The sequence below is a fragment of the Rhamphochromis longiceps genome, linkage group LG16 (assembly GCF_057381845.1).
Source record: "Rhamphochromis longiceps isolate RC_006_pf linkage group LG16, R_longiceps_female_GT1.1, whole genome shotgun sequence".
Classification (NCBI taxonomy): domain Eukaryota; kingdom Metazoa; phylum Chordata; class Actinopteri; order Cichliformes; family Cichlidae; genus Rhamphochromis; species Rhamphochromis longiceps.
Genome location: NC_140572.1, coordinates 24,218,235 through 24,237,155, shown reverse-complemented (window position 1 = coordinate 24,237,155; position 18,921 = coordinate 24,218,235). Strand labels below are relative to the sequence as shown.

At 41.3% G+C, this 18,921-nt stretch overlaps 1 pseudogene across 1 annotated transcript in view; it reads left to right on the top strand.

The window, feature by feature from the left end:
• LOC146651187 (sodium channel protein type 2 subunit alpha-like) overlaps positions 1–18,921 on the top strand; it is a 40,256-nt pseudogene that overhangs the window by 4,110 nt on the left and 17,225 nt on the right. Inside the window, exons 3-10 of the transcript XR_014908038.1 lie at positions 106–195; positions 275–403; positions 627–706; positions 2,533–2,736; positions 6,669–6,735; positions 7,855–7,996; positions 10,910–11,116; positions 17,351–17,575. The product of XR_014908038.1 is annotated as a sodium channel protein type 2 subunit alpha-like (transcript). The remainder of the gene's footprint in view (positions 1–105; positions 196–274; positions 404–626; positions 707–2,532; positions 2,737–6,668; positions 6,736–7,854; positions 7,997–10,909; positions 11,117–17,350; positions 17,576–18,921) is intronic.

Sequence of the window (18,921 nt, the reverse complement as noted above, 5' to 3'; positions counted from 1 at the left end):
TTGGAGATAAGCCCAGGGTTACATGTTCACATTGTTACTTTATTTATACGGGGAAAAAAATACTTTCACAACAAAATCTGTTACTTCCTTGACAACAGCCTGTAAATTGTTCAGCGTGGTGATCATGTGCACTATTCTCACTAACTGTGCATTTATGACACTGAGCGATCCCCCTGAGTGGGCAAAGAACGTGGAGTAAGTGTTCTACAAACATACATAACATACACACAGTGTAGATACTGTGAAGAGTAACTGGTGTTCCTTTTTCTAACAGGTACACATTTACAGCGATTTACACCTTTGAATCCCTCGTTAAAATTTTAGCTCGGGGGTTCTGTATAGGAAAGTTCACATTTCTAAGAGATCCCTGGAATTGGCTGGATTTCTCTGTCGTTGTCATGGCGTAAGTACAGGGCTTTTTCATTATTTTTGTAGTTTTTGTCACACATCTGGAATTGACTCGCCAAAGAAAAAAATAATCAGGCTTTTATAAACAGAGACATTGCTTGTTGGTGTTATTTTTTGGTACTGACTGTAGCTTCATTATTACTGTTTTTGCATGGTTCTATGTTACACCTACTGTCATCTCTGTAAATTTTCTAAAATAATTATAATTGTTCTTGCAGGTATGTACCCCTGGGCAATGTTTCAGTCCTTCGGACATTCAGAGTACTAAGAGCTTTCAAAGCAGTTTCTGTCATTCCAGGTAAGCAGTTACCATTTTTGTTTTGTTCTTTTATGTTTTAATAATTATATATAATAATTAATTGGATCCCTTTTGGTGCGTGGATATTTTCCTCTCGCTTAACTGTGGACCTTTCTGTGAGCTACACAAGAAGAGCTAATTTTGTTTGCACAGTTATTCTGTGAACTGTGCAATTTTGTTTGTCCATGGAGCAAAATGCAAAACCATGTACTGCTCTACCACTTGGATCTCTAACTAGTTTATAGTATAATTTAGCCTCCACCCACTTTTCATATGGTTAAAGAAGCCATACTATTCCATAAAGGGTGGTCTTATTAGTGTCTTATTGGTGAAGGCATGTCTTCCATTTTACTGTTTTCTGGCTTATAGACACATTCAGATTTCTTAGATAAATCAATCTCGAGTTAGAAAATACATGTTAATAAATGATAAGTTGGCTTACATGACTTAGGATGCATGTCATCTTATGACTGGTTCTATAGATGGCAATAAAAAAGACAAAGAGTGCTCTCATTCTAAGTCCATGAATGCTCAAATGAAATCAAAGGAGCTTGCAAAGAAAAGCGTCTGGACTTCTTTAAGTTGCTTGAAGACGTTTCACCTCTCATCCGAGAAGCTTCTTCAGTTCTAAGGTCAAATGGTGGAGAGTCCCAGATATAAACCTAGTGGGAGTTTCCCCCCACAGAGGGACAAAAGGACCCCCTGATGATCCTCTAATCGCCTGAGCCAAGGTGTGAAACTGGGTGTGGGTCCCAATCAGCCAGAGTTTCGGGTGAGCTCATTGTGAAACCTGGCCCCACCTTATCATGTGAATTCCTGAGGTCAGATGTCCCAGTGGGCATTAAGGCATCTGGGAAGGGATCTCAAAACTGGATTATAGATGGCAGAGAGTTGGTGTCTTAACAATGTGGTGTATGCTGTACAGTGCAGCGAGGAATGCCCAGACCTCTACATTGGAGAGACCAAACAGCCACTTCACAAGCGCATGGCACAACACAGAAGAGCCACCTCCACAGGACAAGACTCAGCAGTCCATCTGCATCTTAAGGATAAAGGACACTCTTTCGAGGATGCCAATGTTCACATTTTGGACAGAGAGGACAGATGGTTTGAAAGAGGAGTGAAAGAAGCCATCTATGTCCACTGTGAGCGACCATCTTTGAATAGAGGCGGGGGTTTACGACACCAACTCTCTGCCATCTATAATCCAGTTTTGAGATCCCTTCCCAGACGCCTTAACGCCCACTCACATCCTGGGCCATCTGACCTCAGGAATTCGCATGATAAGTTGGGGCCAGGTTTCACAATGAGCTCACCCGAAACTCTGGCTGATTGGGACCCACGCCCAGTTTCACACCTTGGCTCAGGCGATTAGAGGATCATCAGGGGGTCCTTTTGTCCCTCTGTGGGGGGTTACTCCCACTAGGTTTATATCTGGGACTCTCCACCATTTGACCTTAGAACTGAAGAAGCTTCTCGGATGAGAGGTGAAACGTCTTCAAGCAACTTAAAGAAGTCCAGACGCTTTTCTTTGCAAGCTCCTTTGACTACGATGACCTGGATGACTGAGAACCTTCACAGACCTATAGCTCAAATGAAATATGCTATAAATACAGCTACAAAGCCTTCTAAAATTTCCAAAAATGGATTGAATAATGGCGGCACCATTGAACAAGGAAAAAGAATATATTGAATAAAGACGCCATTGTTGACAGTAAGTGTTTCTAAAGATAAAATCCACTGGCATCACTTTGTATTGTTTGCTTATACATGCTAATAATATTTACTGTTTCTTAACTGACTGTAATCAATTTTGTGTTTGACAGGCATAAAAGCCATCATTAGTGCATTGTTCCAGTCTGTGAAGAAACTCACTGATGTGATGAGTCTCACCGTTTTCTGCTTGAGCGTCTTTGCCCTAATAGGGTTACAACTGTTTATGGGCAATCTGAAAAATAAGTGCATACGAGAAGATTTTTCAAAAGGTTATTGGAATAACACAAATGCGACTGTGGACTTTGAAAACATGAGTGAGTATTTGATTTTCCTCTTTAATGCTTTTTTAACACTGTCACAGTACACACACACAAATATATATATATATATATATATATATATATATATATATATATATATATATATATATATTAGGGGTGCAACGATACACAAAATTCACGGTTCGGTTCGGTTCGATACTTTGGTGTCACGGTTCGATATTTTTTCGATACAAAAAAATGTTCATGCCTCTTTAATTTGTCATTTATTAAAATTATAAATATATATTTTAACTCAAAAGTACAGTTTTTAAATTTAACCCTAACCCTTGTGCGCGTTTTTTATTTTGACAGCGAATGTGCACCTGCGGACCACTTATGTGCAGCCCTGGTTATTTAGCTCGTCATATTGCAGCCACAGAAATTCTTTTGTCCATGAAACCATAAAGCTGCACTTTCTTTTTGCCTTATAGTCTGATTTGTCATAACTTCTCCGTTTTGTGGTAAGCTTTTCTTTGGCTGTCACTTCTTCACCCCGACCTGTCTTATTTGGCTCAGCAGAACTGAAATATATATCCTGCTGCTTTTACACACGCACTCACACACATAACGCTCAGCGATTCTCTGCGCGATCAACCTCTCACATGTTTAAGCTTGCTGCGGGAGATTTCACTTGTCATGTTTGCATAGTAAGCTAACGATTAATAAGACGATGTCAGAGGAATTGGTGCACAAATTATCATCACTCACAGATCAGTGCTGTCATTGCAAAGTGAAAGCAAAAAAACAAGCGCAAATTCAAACGCGATTTCAATATGTCACATATTGACAGTGGCTCACCGATGCCAATGACATAATTACCCAGCTACATTTCTGAAAGAATGCAAAAGCATTGACATATATTTTTCCTACAATAGCCCGACGGGCAGGGAAGAGATAGATTTTTGTAGCCCGACTGGAAAGATCGCTAGCTCCAGGACGTCAGGCTAGCGATTTTGCAAGCCCTGTATCTGATTGAGGAATCACTCATCTTTGGAAAAGAGAGTTTATTACAGAGAAATGTCTCTTTCCAAAATAAAAGCTATACTATCCGCTTCTTCTGGGCTATATTCTCAGCAGCATAAGGAGAATCACGTGCTAACAGCTGTCTAAATGACTCGGCTAAAGTTAGTAGCATGCTTGTTGTTTTTGTCTTTGCACTAGGATGATGTCGGCGTAAATGTGCAGTCATATTCGTTGTGTTCCCACTAGTGCTTTCAGGTTAATTTCGTTGAAATGACCTTAACGCCACAACACGGCAAATCTCCGTTAACGAGCTACCGCCGATCGCCCGTGCATGGGGCTAGACGGCCAACACGTTAACGAGCTAACTGCGCTAACACACTAGTTCACACCAATGTAATTAAGCATTGCATGGCACATCCAACATACTGTTTTACTTTAGTCCATGACTCGCTTACCTTCAGGGTCATACGTCACATGAAAACCAAAATAATTCCAAACGCCAGATCTGAATGAGAGTGGGGGAGGTCCATCTTGCAAGGAGAGCTTAACTTCTGTCTCGCTAGCTTGCCCTGCGCTCTTCCTCCTGACTATGCTGTCTGTGTTGAGCGCTCAGTGGATCTGCGCTCGACAGTGCAGCCTAGGCGGAGTAGTCGAACGCAGATTCACTGAGCGCTCAACACAGACAGCATCGTCAGAAGGAAAGTTGATAAAATAAATTACAAATGTTGTATTGTTCGATACATATGCGTACCGAACCGAAAGCACTGTATCGAACGGTTCAATATCGATACGAATATCGTTGCACCCCTAATATATATATATATATATATATATATATATATATATATATATATATATATATATATAATATAAAAAACACCCAGCACGCCCCTGCGGGCGGTTCATCCTTCAAGCTCGGGTCCTCTACCAGAGGCCTGGGAGCTTGAGGGTCCTGCGCAGTATCTTAGCTGTTCCCAGGACTGCGCTCTTCTGGACAGAGATCTCCGATGTTGTTCCCGGGATCTGCTGGAGCCACTCGCCTAGCTTGGGAGTCACCGCACCTAGTGCTCCGATTACCACGGGGACCACCGTTACCTTCACCCTCCACATCCTCTCGAGCTCTTCTCTGAGCCCTTGGTATTTCTCCAGCTTCTCGTGTTCCTTCTTCCTGATATTGCTGTCATTCGGAACCGCTACATCGATCACTACGGCCGTCTTCTTCTGTTTGTCTACCACCACTATGTCTGGTTGGGTAGCCACCACCATTTTGTCTGTCTGTATCTGGAAGTCCCACAGGATCTTAGCTCGGTCATTCTCCACCACCCTTGGGGGCATCTCCCATTTTGACCTCGGGACTTCCAGGTTATACTCGGCACAGATGTTCCTGTGTGTGTGTGTGTATATATATATATATATATATATATATATATATATATATAAGAGAGAGAGAGTCAGTTTTAACAGGAGAAGGTGGCATGCTCCCCCCTGCCTGTTTATGTAAGAGACCATTCCACCATATGTGGGGGTATTTGTAGCTGATCAAGCGCTACGACAAAACTGGCTTACATAAGGACCGCTCCAGGAAAGAAAGACCAAGAGCTACCTCTGCTGCTGAGAGAAAATTCATCTGAGTCAAGCCTCAGAGTTGTGCTTATTTGTAGTATGCTTTCATTTCAGAGTGGAAAGAAACAATAATCTGCATATTTTTCAATAAAAAAATTGGGGTGTTCTAAAACTTTTGAGTGGTAGTGTAGTAGTGGTGGGCAAGCAGAGGAAGATAGCTGTAGTGATAAATGTAGCTATACCGAGTGAGAGCAAAATCAGGAAGAAGAAAGCTTGAGGGTCCTGATCAGTATCTTTGCTGCTTCTAGGACTGCACTCTTCCCAGCAGAGACCTTGGATGTTGTTCCTGGGATCTGCTGGAGCCACTCACCTAGCTTGGTGGTCACTGTACCAAAATAGTTTGATAGTAATAGTGATAGATGTCTTCTTAATTCAAATAAATCGTGGGCCATAGAGTAAGAATGTCAAGGTCCTGGGTCTGCAACCCGGTATTTGTGTTCAGGCTCTGAATGAATATTCTTTGATTTAGTGTTATTCATGTTTTCCTTATTTGTCTCCATGTGTTATATACTTTTCTGTAGCCTTTAGTTTCCCTTTGTGCCACATTTAGTTACTCTCATCTCCGTGTTTCATGTTCCCTCTGTTCCCCTCATCAGTCATGTCTCTATGTCCCAGTGTCAAGTCTGGGTCTTTATGAATGTCTCATGTTTCCTGTTTTATTTTGATAGTTCCTTGTCCTGTGTGCAGTGTGTTCAGTTTTGCTTCCTTCCTGTGTCTTTATGTGTGATTCCCAGCTGTGCTCTCCTCCTGTGTTAGATTCCCTTGTTACTCCCGTATGTATTTAAGCCCAGTGTTTTCCTCAGTCTGTTGTCGTGTCATACCCTCTTTGCTATGTGTTTTCTTCGTGCTCCTGGTTTTTTCATCCTTCTTCTCCAGTTTCCAGCTTCCTAGTTTTATAGCCTCCCAGTGTTTAGTTCTTAGTTTCCGTGTTCAAGTATTGGTTTGTTTTTTGTGAGTTTATTTCATGGATTATTTTTCCCAGTAAATAAAGGTGCCATTTCGAGTTTACTTTTCCATGTACGAGTCCTGCATTTGGGACGTTCATCCTGCTTGCCACACAGCTTACCATGACAAAGAAGCCAAAACGTCCCAATAGCTTGTTGTTGGGCTGTGTATGTTAAGCTCTTAATATGTATTTCACTCTTCTCTGATTCAATAAAACATTTGCAATACAAGAATGATGCACTCTTGTTGTCTTCTACATTGCATAATTGTAACCTAATTCTACTTCTGCTGTTTTATGTATTGTTTTGGACTTCTAACAAACCATTCTTGTCATAGTCTCCCCATGAATTGCATACAATAATAAATAACTGCTATTTTCCTTCTTTCCCCATCAGGTCTTTACTATTACCTGCCTGACAACAAAAATCATCCATTACTTTGTGGCAGCAGCATTGGAGCTGGGTAAGCAAGTTGGCTCTCCAGTTATAAGAGAACTGAATAAAATACAAAATGAACACAATCCTGGTACAGCCCCAGTTTTACAAAAATGTCAGTATTGTGTATGTGTAAAAAACAGACTGCAGTAAATTTCTAATGTAATAAAAATATATTTTATCTACAACAGAAAATAGAAAAAGTATCACTGTGTAACATCCCCTCATCTCTAACAATAATCAATAAATGTCTGGAAACTGAGAAGGCCAGCTGCTGAAATTCTGGAGAGGAATATTGTTTATAGTCTTTTTTTGTTTTGTTTTGTTTGTTTGTTTTTTCATTTTAGGATGCACAGAATGTTTTCAATAGGTGAAAGGTCTAGACTGCAAGTAGGCTGTTTCAGCTGAAATATGCAAGGCCTTCCCTGAACATCATGCCATGTGGATGGGGGCATACACTGCTCATTTTCAAATCGTAAAACATTTTCTGGATCATGTTCACAGACAGCTTCTTCTTTTTTTTATTTGTGGATGACAATGATGTCTGGGAGTGTTTGCAGTGATTTCCATGGCAGAATCATGAATGCTTTTTTTTTTTTTTTTTGCAATGCCTGAAGATCATGAGTTCTAATTTACGTTGTTTTATACCTTAAACACTTTAGATTGTCTGAATCTTTTGAGGGTTACGTAATGTGGATGATAAGATATTCAAAGTCTTTCAAGTCAATTTTAAGTAGAGGAACATTTTTCTGGCCAGGCAATGAATGCAGTACAATGAATGTAATTAAATCATTGTGTTTTGTTTTTATTTACATTTTGCACATTTTTTAAAATTATTTATTTATTTTTATTTTATTATTGTCTATTTATTGTTATGTTTTGTATTTGTTGTAACTTCTGCTATCTACTAGGTAGCAGGAGGGAAATAAATCTCATTCGGGACATCACCAAATGAAAAATACAACAACAAAGATGTAGGATTGCTAGAATGCTAAATCAGCCAAAAATGGGACAACTTTCCTTTCCCAGAAATCCAGCAACTGGTCTGTTCAGCACCCAACTTTTATGGAATTAGTGTTGTTTCATGCATTCTTTCATAGTATTGCATTGACAATTCTTTCAGATCTTAACTGATCTTTTCTTGCAGGAAGTGTCCAGAGGGGTATATGTGCAAAAATGAGGGAAATAACCCAGACAATGGTTATACCAGCTTTGACACATTTGGCTGGGCCTTCCTTTCTCTTTTCAGACTGATGACACAGGATTGTTGGGAAAAGCTGTATCAGCAGGTAGGCTAAAAAGGGAAACTAAAAGACAATAAAAATGTAAAATGATTGTGTACAATTTTAGTAATGCTCATTTTGGTAAATTTTCAGTGTGTTTAACTTTTGCATTATTCAGGCTATTGGTCAGTTTTCTAATAAAATCCCTTGTTGTAATATAAAATTTTACATTTAACATTCAATTTATTTTATTTCTTTTGCTGATCACTTACCCCGTGAGAACATGTTTGGTTGGTTTTGATAAGACATTTAACCTGTAGGTTCAGATTACTCCTTCTCTCGCCATATAAAGAGGTGGGGCTTGCTGTGTTTGCAGGAAAAGCATTCATCCACCACCATATTTTCTTTAAAGATAATATTTAGAGGTTTCTGTATGACACTCTCACTTTTAGCACTTCTTACAATTAAGTAGCAAAATTGAGACTATTAACAAGCTCTCTAATGACAGTATTTCTCAGTCATGATATGAAACATAGGTTGACACAAAAGCTTTATACTAGCATGGTGGATGGATTTTATGAGAATGGCCTAGTGTGTCACTGTAAATAATTGTAATTGTCACTATAACTAACTGTATTTATTTAATAAGTTTTATATTTTGCTAAATTTCTTGTAGGTTTGTTACTCTTGAATATACTTCAGGTTAATATGGTTAATATAATTTTGGTAAATCGCAGCAAAAATTTCTGGCACAACTTCACCTACTTCCAAGGTGCATGGAGAGGATGAAAGAATTCACAATGCAGGAACACCAGCAACACTTGAGGGAAGATGAACAACTTTAATAATTGACCAACGCGTTTCAGCTTGTGGCCTTCATCAGGGTCATAGTAAAACAAAAACAGAAAAAATTTCAAATTAACCAGTCAAAACTTCATAGATAGATCAGCTGACGTATTGGTTATTTGGTTAATTCGCACCCAAGTAAATACTGGACTAGATCATTAATGATGAGGAGGGGGGGAAGTGACAAAACCCCCACCTGTCTGAAAGTAACACATGCATGAAATGCATAAGAAGGATACTATAAATATACACAAAAAAAGGGGGGGGGGGGGGGGGGCAGTATTTAATTATAAAAGCATATTTGAATTAAAAAACAAGATTACATCATCACATGGGAACACATTTGTTAAAAGGTCCTCATTTATGTCTCTAAAATGCTAAAATCTCTAAAATGTAGGCTTAAAATATAGACTTAAGATGAGATGTCTAGAACACTACTCCTTCTACTCCAGCCAAAGAAGGCTTGGAACCAAGCTCAACTGGGTTTTTTATTCATTGTTATTTGTTCTAGGAAATTAAGCTCAAACATTATCTTGATCCATGCCCAATAAGTCAGGTAAGGAGATCCCAAAAGTGTTGCTTCTGTTCATCAGGATGTAGTGTTTTTAGTGGGAGAAACGTTTCACCAGTCATCATCAGTTTTGGTCAAGTTACTTGACAACAGTAATTAGTTACTAATTACTTATCCAAGAAAGTAATGTTGTTACTTTACTGATTACTTATTTTCAAAAGTAATTACTTACTTTAATACTTAGTTACTTAAAAAAAACATGATACACAACCTGATCACGTATTAATGCAATAGACCTTTCAGGCCAATTCAATTTTTTCTGCATAATCCATCATATAAAATTGAAAAAAAAAAAGTATTTTTTTAAAAGTTGTTTAATTAGTTTTAATCTTTTAATTTTATGCACATTGCATCAAGCAAAAGTTAAATTATATGCAACAGTCTTTGACTTGAAGAAATTTCTTTAACATTTAAACCTATTTTGTGCATATTCCAGAATATAAAATACATTAATTCTTTGTGTTTATACTCACTCTTTCAAATAGATGCAAGTAAAGCACAGCAAAAAATAAATGAAATCAAAGATTCCACAGCACAAAGTCCTGTCATTCTGAAATTTATTTTCACCTGTTTACCTGAGGTGGGGCCGGTGGAAGTTTGCCCGGTGCCGCAGCGGTCATCCCACATTCCCATGGCAGCATGCGAGGTGTTTGCTGAGATTTGAAGAATCAGAGTAACTTTTTTGGGAGCTCAAAAATTTGTGTCATCTTCTTTTGTATAATTAGATTTTTGGCCTTTTCGGGCTTTATTGACAGATACAGTGAAGAAATGACAGGAGAGCAGAGGGAGAGAGATGAAGACATGTGGCAAAGACCTGCGGGTCAGATTCGAACCCAAGCTGGCCCAAGCCGCTCTCAGCCATATGGTCACCTGCTGAAAGCACTGAGCTAGCTAGCTAGCTTTTTCTGGTCTTGCCTCTGTCTTGTCATCAGCGTCTCCTTTTGTAGTCTGTCTAGTCTCCATGTTTTTGTTATCCTTTGCTATGTTCCTGTGTCTGTCTGGTCTCTCTGTGTTCTATTTGGTCTCATTCTATTTGCATTCATTCATTCATTTCCTGATTTATTTAGTGTCCTTCTTCAAGTATATTATGTTCAATTTCGCTTCCCCTCTGTCTCGTCAGTTAGATTCTGTTCAGCCTAGTTCCTTGTTATTTCCCATCTCTCTGATTACCTGCTGTGTGCAGACTCCCCTTTGAGGGACAGTGTAACAATAACCAAACTGTGTGCATCCCTCTTCCATTTCAGTTTCTGCTGGTCAGATTATGTGCTCTGAATTTAAGTTCTTATTGTAATAAGACTTTGGCAACGAAGCTGTTCGAGGTTTACACATTGTTTTCAGAGTCTTGCATTTTGGGTCTAATTCCTGCCTGCCACACATCTGAGACTTGATGATTACTTTATAAAAAATGAAAGTGACAAATTTACAGGCACCTCAAATTTGAGAGCTTCTAAAATAGAAAGTATTCACTGTGAAAGGGTAGAATTTTATAGCCACATATGCCAAGTATCAATACTGTATTTTAAGTAACTGTAAAAACACCAAATTCTTGTTTGTTTTTCCAGACTTTGCGGACATCTGGGAAGCCATATGTGATCTTTTTTATGCTTGTAATATTACTTGGTTCCTTCTACTTGATCAACCTGATCCTGGGTGTTGTAGCTATGGCCTATGACGAGGAGAACCAGATTGTCAAAAAGGAAGCTCAGGAGAAGGAGGAGGAGTTTCAGGCCATGCTTGAACAGCTGAGAGAGCAATATAAGGAAGCTCAGGTACACTGACTAACTCCTTTATTTTTCCCAAGATATAATTTGGCAAGTAGCCTTCAGTAATAGTAATAAATCATACAGCAATAGTACATTCATGTAGTTGTAGAAAGCATGAAAGTATATTAAGTAATCGAAAGTATTCAGAATATGCTACTCTCATTTAGAAACATAACGGAATACGTTACAAAATTCATTTTGGGGCATGTATTCTGTAATCTGTAGTGGAATAAAAGTAACCTTCCCAACACCGTTTAACACAAAGCCCGGGCTGACCCAGGACCATTGCTCACGCTGCACAGCATAAAGGCCCTTTCGTTTGGATGCAACATGCGCTGCACTCACCGCTAACTAAGAGCAAAGGATCCAAATTTGTTGTGCTGGCTGCTACGCTCTGCTTGCATGTCGTTTTCTTACAGCCACTCCACATGTACTAGCCTGGTCCTGGTCGTTTCAAAAAATGTATCTCTCTGACTTTATATCCTCTACGAGAGTTTGTGTTGTATTATGTTCAAATGTTTAATAAAAGCATAGATCGCTCGGAGGTAAACAATCCCGTTACGAGAGAGACAGAGAGGGAGAGAGGGGGAGGGAGCAATACACACACGCACACACAATAACACACATGGAGGCAGCCTGGCGAGGGCTGTCGGATCATGACAGTACCCCTCCTTTAACGGGAGCCTCCCGGCGACTGACCAAACTTGTCCGGGTGCTGCCTGCGGAATTCATATCGTCATCGAGAATAGCGGATTGCGGCACCCAGCAACGCTGTTCCAGACCATACCCCTCCCAGTCCATCAAATATTGGAAGCCCCTACCGCGCCGCCTAGCGTCCATAATCCGGGCAGGTGGTGGGGAACCAGCAGGTGGGCACAACGGGCTGGTCTGGACTGGTTTCACCTGAGAAACATGAAACACATTATGAATCCGCATATTGTGGGGCAGAGACAACTTCAACGTCACAAGATTGAGGACCGAATGAACGGGGAAAGGCCCAATGAAGCGGGGACCCAGCTTTTTGGACTCAGTCCGAAGGGGAATGTACCTGGTTGAGAGCCATACCTTCTGGCCAACCTGGTAAGCGGGTGCCGGGGTGCGGCGACGGTCTGCCAAGCTCTTGTTCCGTTCCGCCATCCTCCAAGGGTGGAGAGCTAGGAACTTTGTTCTGAGCACAGATGGTACATGCAGCGACATACTCCTGGACGTCTTTCGCCAGAGCAGACCACCAGAACAAGAGTCTTAAGAACTTGATGGTACGTTTCTTACCCGGGTGGCAGGAGAACTTAGCTGTGTGTGCCCAATGAATGACCTTGCCACGGACAGCCGTGGGAACATACTGTCAGCCCACTGGGGTGAACCGGGATCAGGTTCCAGTTGCAGAGCCTCCCTGATCAACTTCTCAATCTCCCACGTCACCGCACCCACCACACAGCTGGCCGGGATGATAGTCCTCTCCTCCTCCTCCCCACTGGGAGCAAACTGGCGCGAGAGGGCATCTGGCTTTGTGTTACGTGACCCTGGCTTGTAAGTGATGACAAGATCAAAGTGAGTAAAAAACAAGGCCCACCTGGCTTGCCGGGCATTGAGGCGTTTGGCTGTCTGCAGGTACGACAGATTCTTGTCGTCCATCCAGACCAGCACCAGATGCACACTCCCCTCCAGCCAGTGGTGCCATTCTTCCAAGGCCAACTTGATCGCCAGCAGCTCCCTATCCCCGACATCATAATTACGCTCTGCCTGGGAAAGACGACGGGAGAAGAAGGCACAGGGATGAAGTTTACCTTCTGCTCGTTGGGAAAGGACTGCTCCCACAACAGAATCCGACGCGTCCACTTCCACAGTGAAGGGTCAAGATAAATCTGCTTGAATGAGAATGGGGGTTAACGAGAATAACAGTTTCAGTTGCACAAAAGTCTGTTGGGCCTGGGGTGACCACACAAATTGCTGTTTAGGAGACGTGAGAGTAGTCAACGGCAACACCACAGTACTCAAGTTACAAATGAACTTACGGTAGAAGTTAGCAAAGCCCAAGAATTTCTGGAGTGCCTTCCGGGTCTTAGGCTCCAGCCACTCCACCACTGCCTTGACCTTAGCAGGATCTGCTCTCAACTGTCCCCGGTCAATCACAAACCCCAGAAAAGACACTGTTGGGACTTGAAATTCACATTTCTCACCTTTGACGAACAGGTGATTCTCCAAAAGCCGTTGAAGAAGCAGTCGGACGTGTTCAACATGCTCCTTACAAGTCTTGGAAAAAATGAGAATATAATCCAAGTACACAAAAGCAAAGTGGTTAATGAAATCCCAAAGCACGTCATTCACCATAGCCTGAAACACTGCTGGAGCATTGATTAGACCAAAAAGCATGACCAAATATTCGAAATGGCCCAAGTGCGTGTTGAATGCGGTCTTCCACTCGTCCCCTTCTCGAATACGAACCAAATAATAGGCATTGCGAAGGTCCAGCTTAGTAAAAATGGTGCCTCCCTGGAGCAACTCGAATGCGGATGCTAGCAGAGGGAGAGGATATTTGTTCTTGATGGTTATTTTGTTGAGACCACGGAAGTCAATGCAGGGGCAAAGGGATTTGTCTTTCTTTTCGACGAAAAAGAATCCTGCCCCAAGCGGGGAAGTGGACGGTCGAATTATGCCTGCCGAGAGTGAGTCCGTAATATAGCGCTCCATGGAGTGGCGCTAAGGCTTGGACAGGCTGTACCGGCAGCTGGTGGGCAGTGTAGCTCCTGGAAGCAAATCAATGCCACAATCATAAGGTCGGTGAGGCGGAAGCGACAAGGCCAAACTCTTGCTGAACACTTTAGCTAGACCATGATACTCAGCCAGAACAACAGAGAGATGAGGAGCACAGACAGAGTCCTTCGCCGTTGTCGGCGTCAGATTGGGAACAGCTGACCGTAAGCACTGCTTGAGACACCACTCACTTCATCCCCCCACACTACCCTGTGCCCAATCTATCTGAGGGTTATGACGTTGAAGTCACGGGTAACCTAACACCAATGGAGTATCAGGCGCCTTAAACAGAAACAAACTTATCTTTTCAACAAGATTACCAGAAAGAACCAGCGTGATTTCATGAGTGCGATGCATGACTTTGGCCAGCACTTCCCCATTGAGGGCAGACACATGTAAAGGAACATGCAGGGAAACAAGCGGGACCCCCAATTTCCTGGCTAAAGTTTCATTCATAAAGCTTTGTTCCGCCCCTAAATCCACTAGTGCATTACAGGAATGAGTTATGGACCGAAAGATAAGTTTGGTGGGGCAGCTGAGGTGGGGTAACACATCTCCGGTCGCACCCATTAGTAACCCCGCCGCTACTGACGGGCCGAATCTTTCAGCCGGGATGGGCAAGAGTCTGCAAAGTGCCCCTTCTTTCCGCATGCAAAGCACTCACCCATCTGGCGTTTCTTCCTCCACCCCGGCTTGCTGAATCTAGCTCGCCCTAGCTGCATTGGCTCCTCCTCCGTCTCCTCAAGCTCATGCTACCCTTCTCCTCCCCCATCGGAAGAAGCGCTCAGCCAACCACCTGGGCTTCCTATTGCCCTGCGGGCTTCCTCAGACCGCCCTCCGTATTCTCGCATGTGGTCATCAAGGCTGACACACATATTAATCAAAGCATCCAAAGATTTGGGTAATTCTTTGGTGGCCAACTCAAGTCTGAGTCCTTCATTGAGGCTATTGAGAAATGCCCCCGAAGTGCTTTTTCTTCCCAGCCAGTCTCCACAGCCAAGATCCAAAAATCCACAGAGAAATCCGCCACACTCTTTTTGCCCTGTTTTAATGAAAACAAACGGTGAGCAGCTGCATCCGGATTAGAACCTTTATCAAAAACACAGCGGAATTTGGTCCGAAAGTCAGGATAAGAAACATTGGGGTTGGAACACAGCACTGCCTGAGCCCACTTCAGTGCTCTCCCAGTCATGAGTTGTACCATAAGAGCAATTTTGGCACCGTCGGTAGCATAGGCTTGAGTCTGTTGGCGAAAACTCAAGTCGCACTGGGTTAAGAAGCCTCTGCACTTATCTAAATCCCCTGAAAATTTTTCAGGCACAGGTAAGGTGTGCTCACGCATGGGTGGAGGTGGAGAAGGAGGAGGAGGGCAGGTGGCTGCCACGATTAAGGGGGGTAACTGAGGCACTGAGATACCAAAGCAGTTTAAAACTAGCTACTGGTAGATAGCAAATACCTTTCTGTGCCTTGCTCATGTTTTGAGCCATGTGCCTGTTCATCTTAGCCACTATGATGAACAGGAGCCTGACAGGAGCTTCCATACAGTACTAAGGCAGGTTACTGGCTGGTAGTTGATGGGACTGTTCCCATCTGGGGGTCCATGGGGGTCAGAACTGTCCAGCCTTCAGTTATCCATTCTGGGTGTCTGCCTGTGACTAGTAGCTGGTTCATTTGTGTTGGAAGATGTTCATGGTGTGCAGTCAGATTCTTCAGCCAGTAGGTGTGAATCATGTCAGGGCCTGGTGCTATCCAATTCTTCATACTAAAGAATCTTTCTTGTCTGCAACTGTGACGCTTAGTGACTAGCGGCTCTCAGAGCAGACCACTTCGAGCTGTATGTTTGACAGGACGTGTGGCAGCAAGAAAGCCATTGCTAAGACATCAGAATAAGACAAAGAGGCTTGCCTGGGCCATGACATTGGACTACTGAAGGATGGAAAAAGGTATTATGGACTGAGGAATCACAATTTGAAATCTCAGATTCATCACACAGAATCATTGTATGCCATCGAGTAGGCGAAAGGATGATTCCACAGTATGTGGCATCAACTGTCAAAAATGGAGGAATAACTGCGAAGGTCTGGGCTGTTTTCCTGAATCCAGGGCCAGTGACTTGTACAGAGTGAGAGGCACCCTGAACCAAAACGGCTACCACAGCACTCTGCAGCGCCATTCAATACCCTCTGATATGCGCCTAAGTGTGAATTATACAATTATGCAAATCCAAGTTATGCCAGAAATACCGAACAAAACGATAAGCTTGAAAACATGCAGTGGCCACCACAGTCTCCAGCCTTGAAACCCATCGAGCTGGTTTGGGAAGAACTAGACACAAGAGTGAAAGCAAAGCAACCTACAAGTGCTGAATATTTATATATTATGTAATATATATGTTATATGTATATATATATATTAGGGGTGCAACGATACACAAAATTCACGGTTCGGTTCGATACTTTGGTGTCACGGTTCTATATTTTTTCGATACAAAAAAATGTTCATGCCTTTTTAATTTGTCATTTATTAAAATTATAAATATATATTTTAACTCAAACGTACAGTTTTTACATTTAATGTTGCTGAAACAACAAAGTAATAAAAAAAAATAAATCTATCTGATCGAGAAATCACTCATCTTTGGAAAAGAGTTTATTACAGAGAAATGTCTCTTTCCAAAATAAAAGCTATACTATAAGCTTCTTCTGGGTTATATTCTCAGCAGCATATTAAACATATCAGGTCCCCATAAGGAGAATCATGTGCTAACGGCTGTCTAAATGACTCGGGTAAAGTTTGTAGCATGCGTGCTTGTTGTTTTTGTCTGCTTCCACTTGTCTTTGCACTAGGATGCTGTCGGAGTAAATGTGCAGTCATATTCGTTGTGTTCCCACTATTGCTGTCAGCGTTAATCTCGTTGAAATGACGTTAAAGCCACAACACTGCAAATCTCCGTTAACGAGCTACCGCGGATCGCCCCGTGCATGGGGCTGGACGGCGTCAACACGTTAATGAGCTAACTGCGCTAACACACTAGTTCCCACCCATGTAACTGAGCATTGTGTGGCACATCCAACATACTGTTTTACTTTAGTCCATGACACGCTTACCTTCAGGGTCATATGTCACATGAACACCAAAATAGTTCCAAACGCCACATCTGAATGAGGGTGGGGGAGGTTCAATTTGCCATGTTGCAAGGAGAGCTTAACTTCTGTCTCGCTAGCTTGCCCTGCGCTCAGTGAATCTGCGTTCGACTACTCCGCCTAGGCTGCACTGTCGAACGCAGATCCACTGAGCGCTCAACACAGACAGCATCGTCAGAAGGAAAGTTTAAAGAAAGATAAAATAAATTAAAAATTTTGTATTGTTCGATACATATGCGTACCGAATCGAAAGCACTGTATCGAACGGTTCAATATCGATACGAGTATCGTTGCGCACCCCCCCCCCCCCCCGTGTACTATCATTGTCTTATCTTCCCACTTCTAGGCAGCAATAGCTGCTGCTGAAGAAGGAGCTACCGAGACCAGTGATAAAGTTGGTGGCAAAGAGAGTTTCTCTAAGACCTTCAAGATGAGCTCCAAAAGGGCAAAGGAGAGACGCAGCAGGCGAAAACAAAGAAAGGAAGAAGAGAAAGTGGCTGAGAGTAAGCCTCCTAAATCTGAGTCAAAAGACAATATACAGACGGCTTGCAGGAGGTCATCTACACATCAGGTAATTTCCTATGTGGTATGATGTGATATGAAAGTGTTATATAAGTGATCTTTTCAGTTCTAAAGTCCCTTTCACTTCTTCATTGGTTACTTTATTGCACTTTGTTACTGGTATTCATTACTGCATCTTCACTACATGCATTGTAAATTACAATATGACCTAATACCAAAAAGTTTGGACACCATTTAAAATGTAAATAAAAATAGAATTCAATGAATGTAAATCTCATGAACCAATATTTTTAGTCACAAAAGAAAACAGAAAACATACCAGATGGTTAAACAGAGATATTTTACAATGACTTTGACACTTTAATGTTGAAAATTAGGAATTTCCTGTTTCATCTACTGTCAGGTTTATTGTCTGGAAGCATTGTTACAACAAAAAAGTAAATTACCAAACACAAATTCCCTTACTCTGTGATGAGTTTTTAATCAGAAAGCCTTTATAACCCTTGTCAACAAGAAGATTCTCTGGCTTTTGTCACCTCTTGCTGGGCTCCTGACAGGCAGGAAAAGCAATTGGATTGATAATCTGACTATCCAGTTCTGAATTATGTGTAGCCATTTGAGATAACTTTTAAATTTTTTTCTCATTGCCCTTATCATCTTCTTTGTTTATGAAAATTTTTAAGTTTTTTATAATTGTATATGCCATCATCAGCATGTTCATCCAATAATTCATCACAATGATCATCATCACCACCTGCAGCATATTAATAATTTCCATGGTGAAGCCTAGGATGTGGGCTAATAATAGCAGCAGTTTTGAGGACAAACTGAGTCGGAGGGGCTAGTCACCAAAATGAAGAAAATGATATTTTCAATCAACTTTCATAGTGGACTGAGCAAATACAAGTTGTACGAGAAAAATAAGTAGTCAGTCTAATTGAAGTAGAATATAATTCTTGAGTTGCCTGATGGTACTCTAATTATAAGTTAATAATAAATAAATAAATTATTATAAATAATGAATAAATAATTTTCTTTAAATATCTAAATATTTTTCATTACAGCAACCTGGGTGATTCCATCTAATATTTTAAAACACTCTTTCTTAACCCTTTAAGACCTACCATAGGACGAACTCCGCCAGAGCTTATATTATATTTTACATGCTGTAGTGCAATTTTTGGGAGCATTTCAAGTTGCTATACATCAATACAATCATTATAGTCCAAATTCTTATAATATGTATGCATTAAGTGCATAGTAATTACATAAATTGCAAAAAAGTGCAATAAACTACAAAAAAATTGAAAATCATTTTTGCTTTTTTAACATATATTTCTAGTTAGAGAAATTTAAGAGGTTTATCCCTCAAAACTGTAAATACAAAAAAGTTGC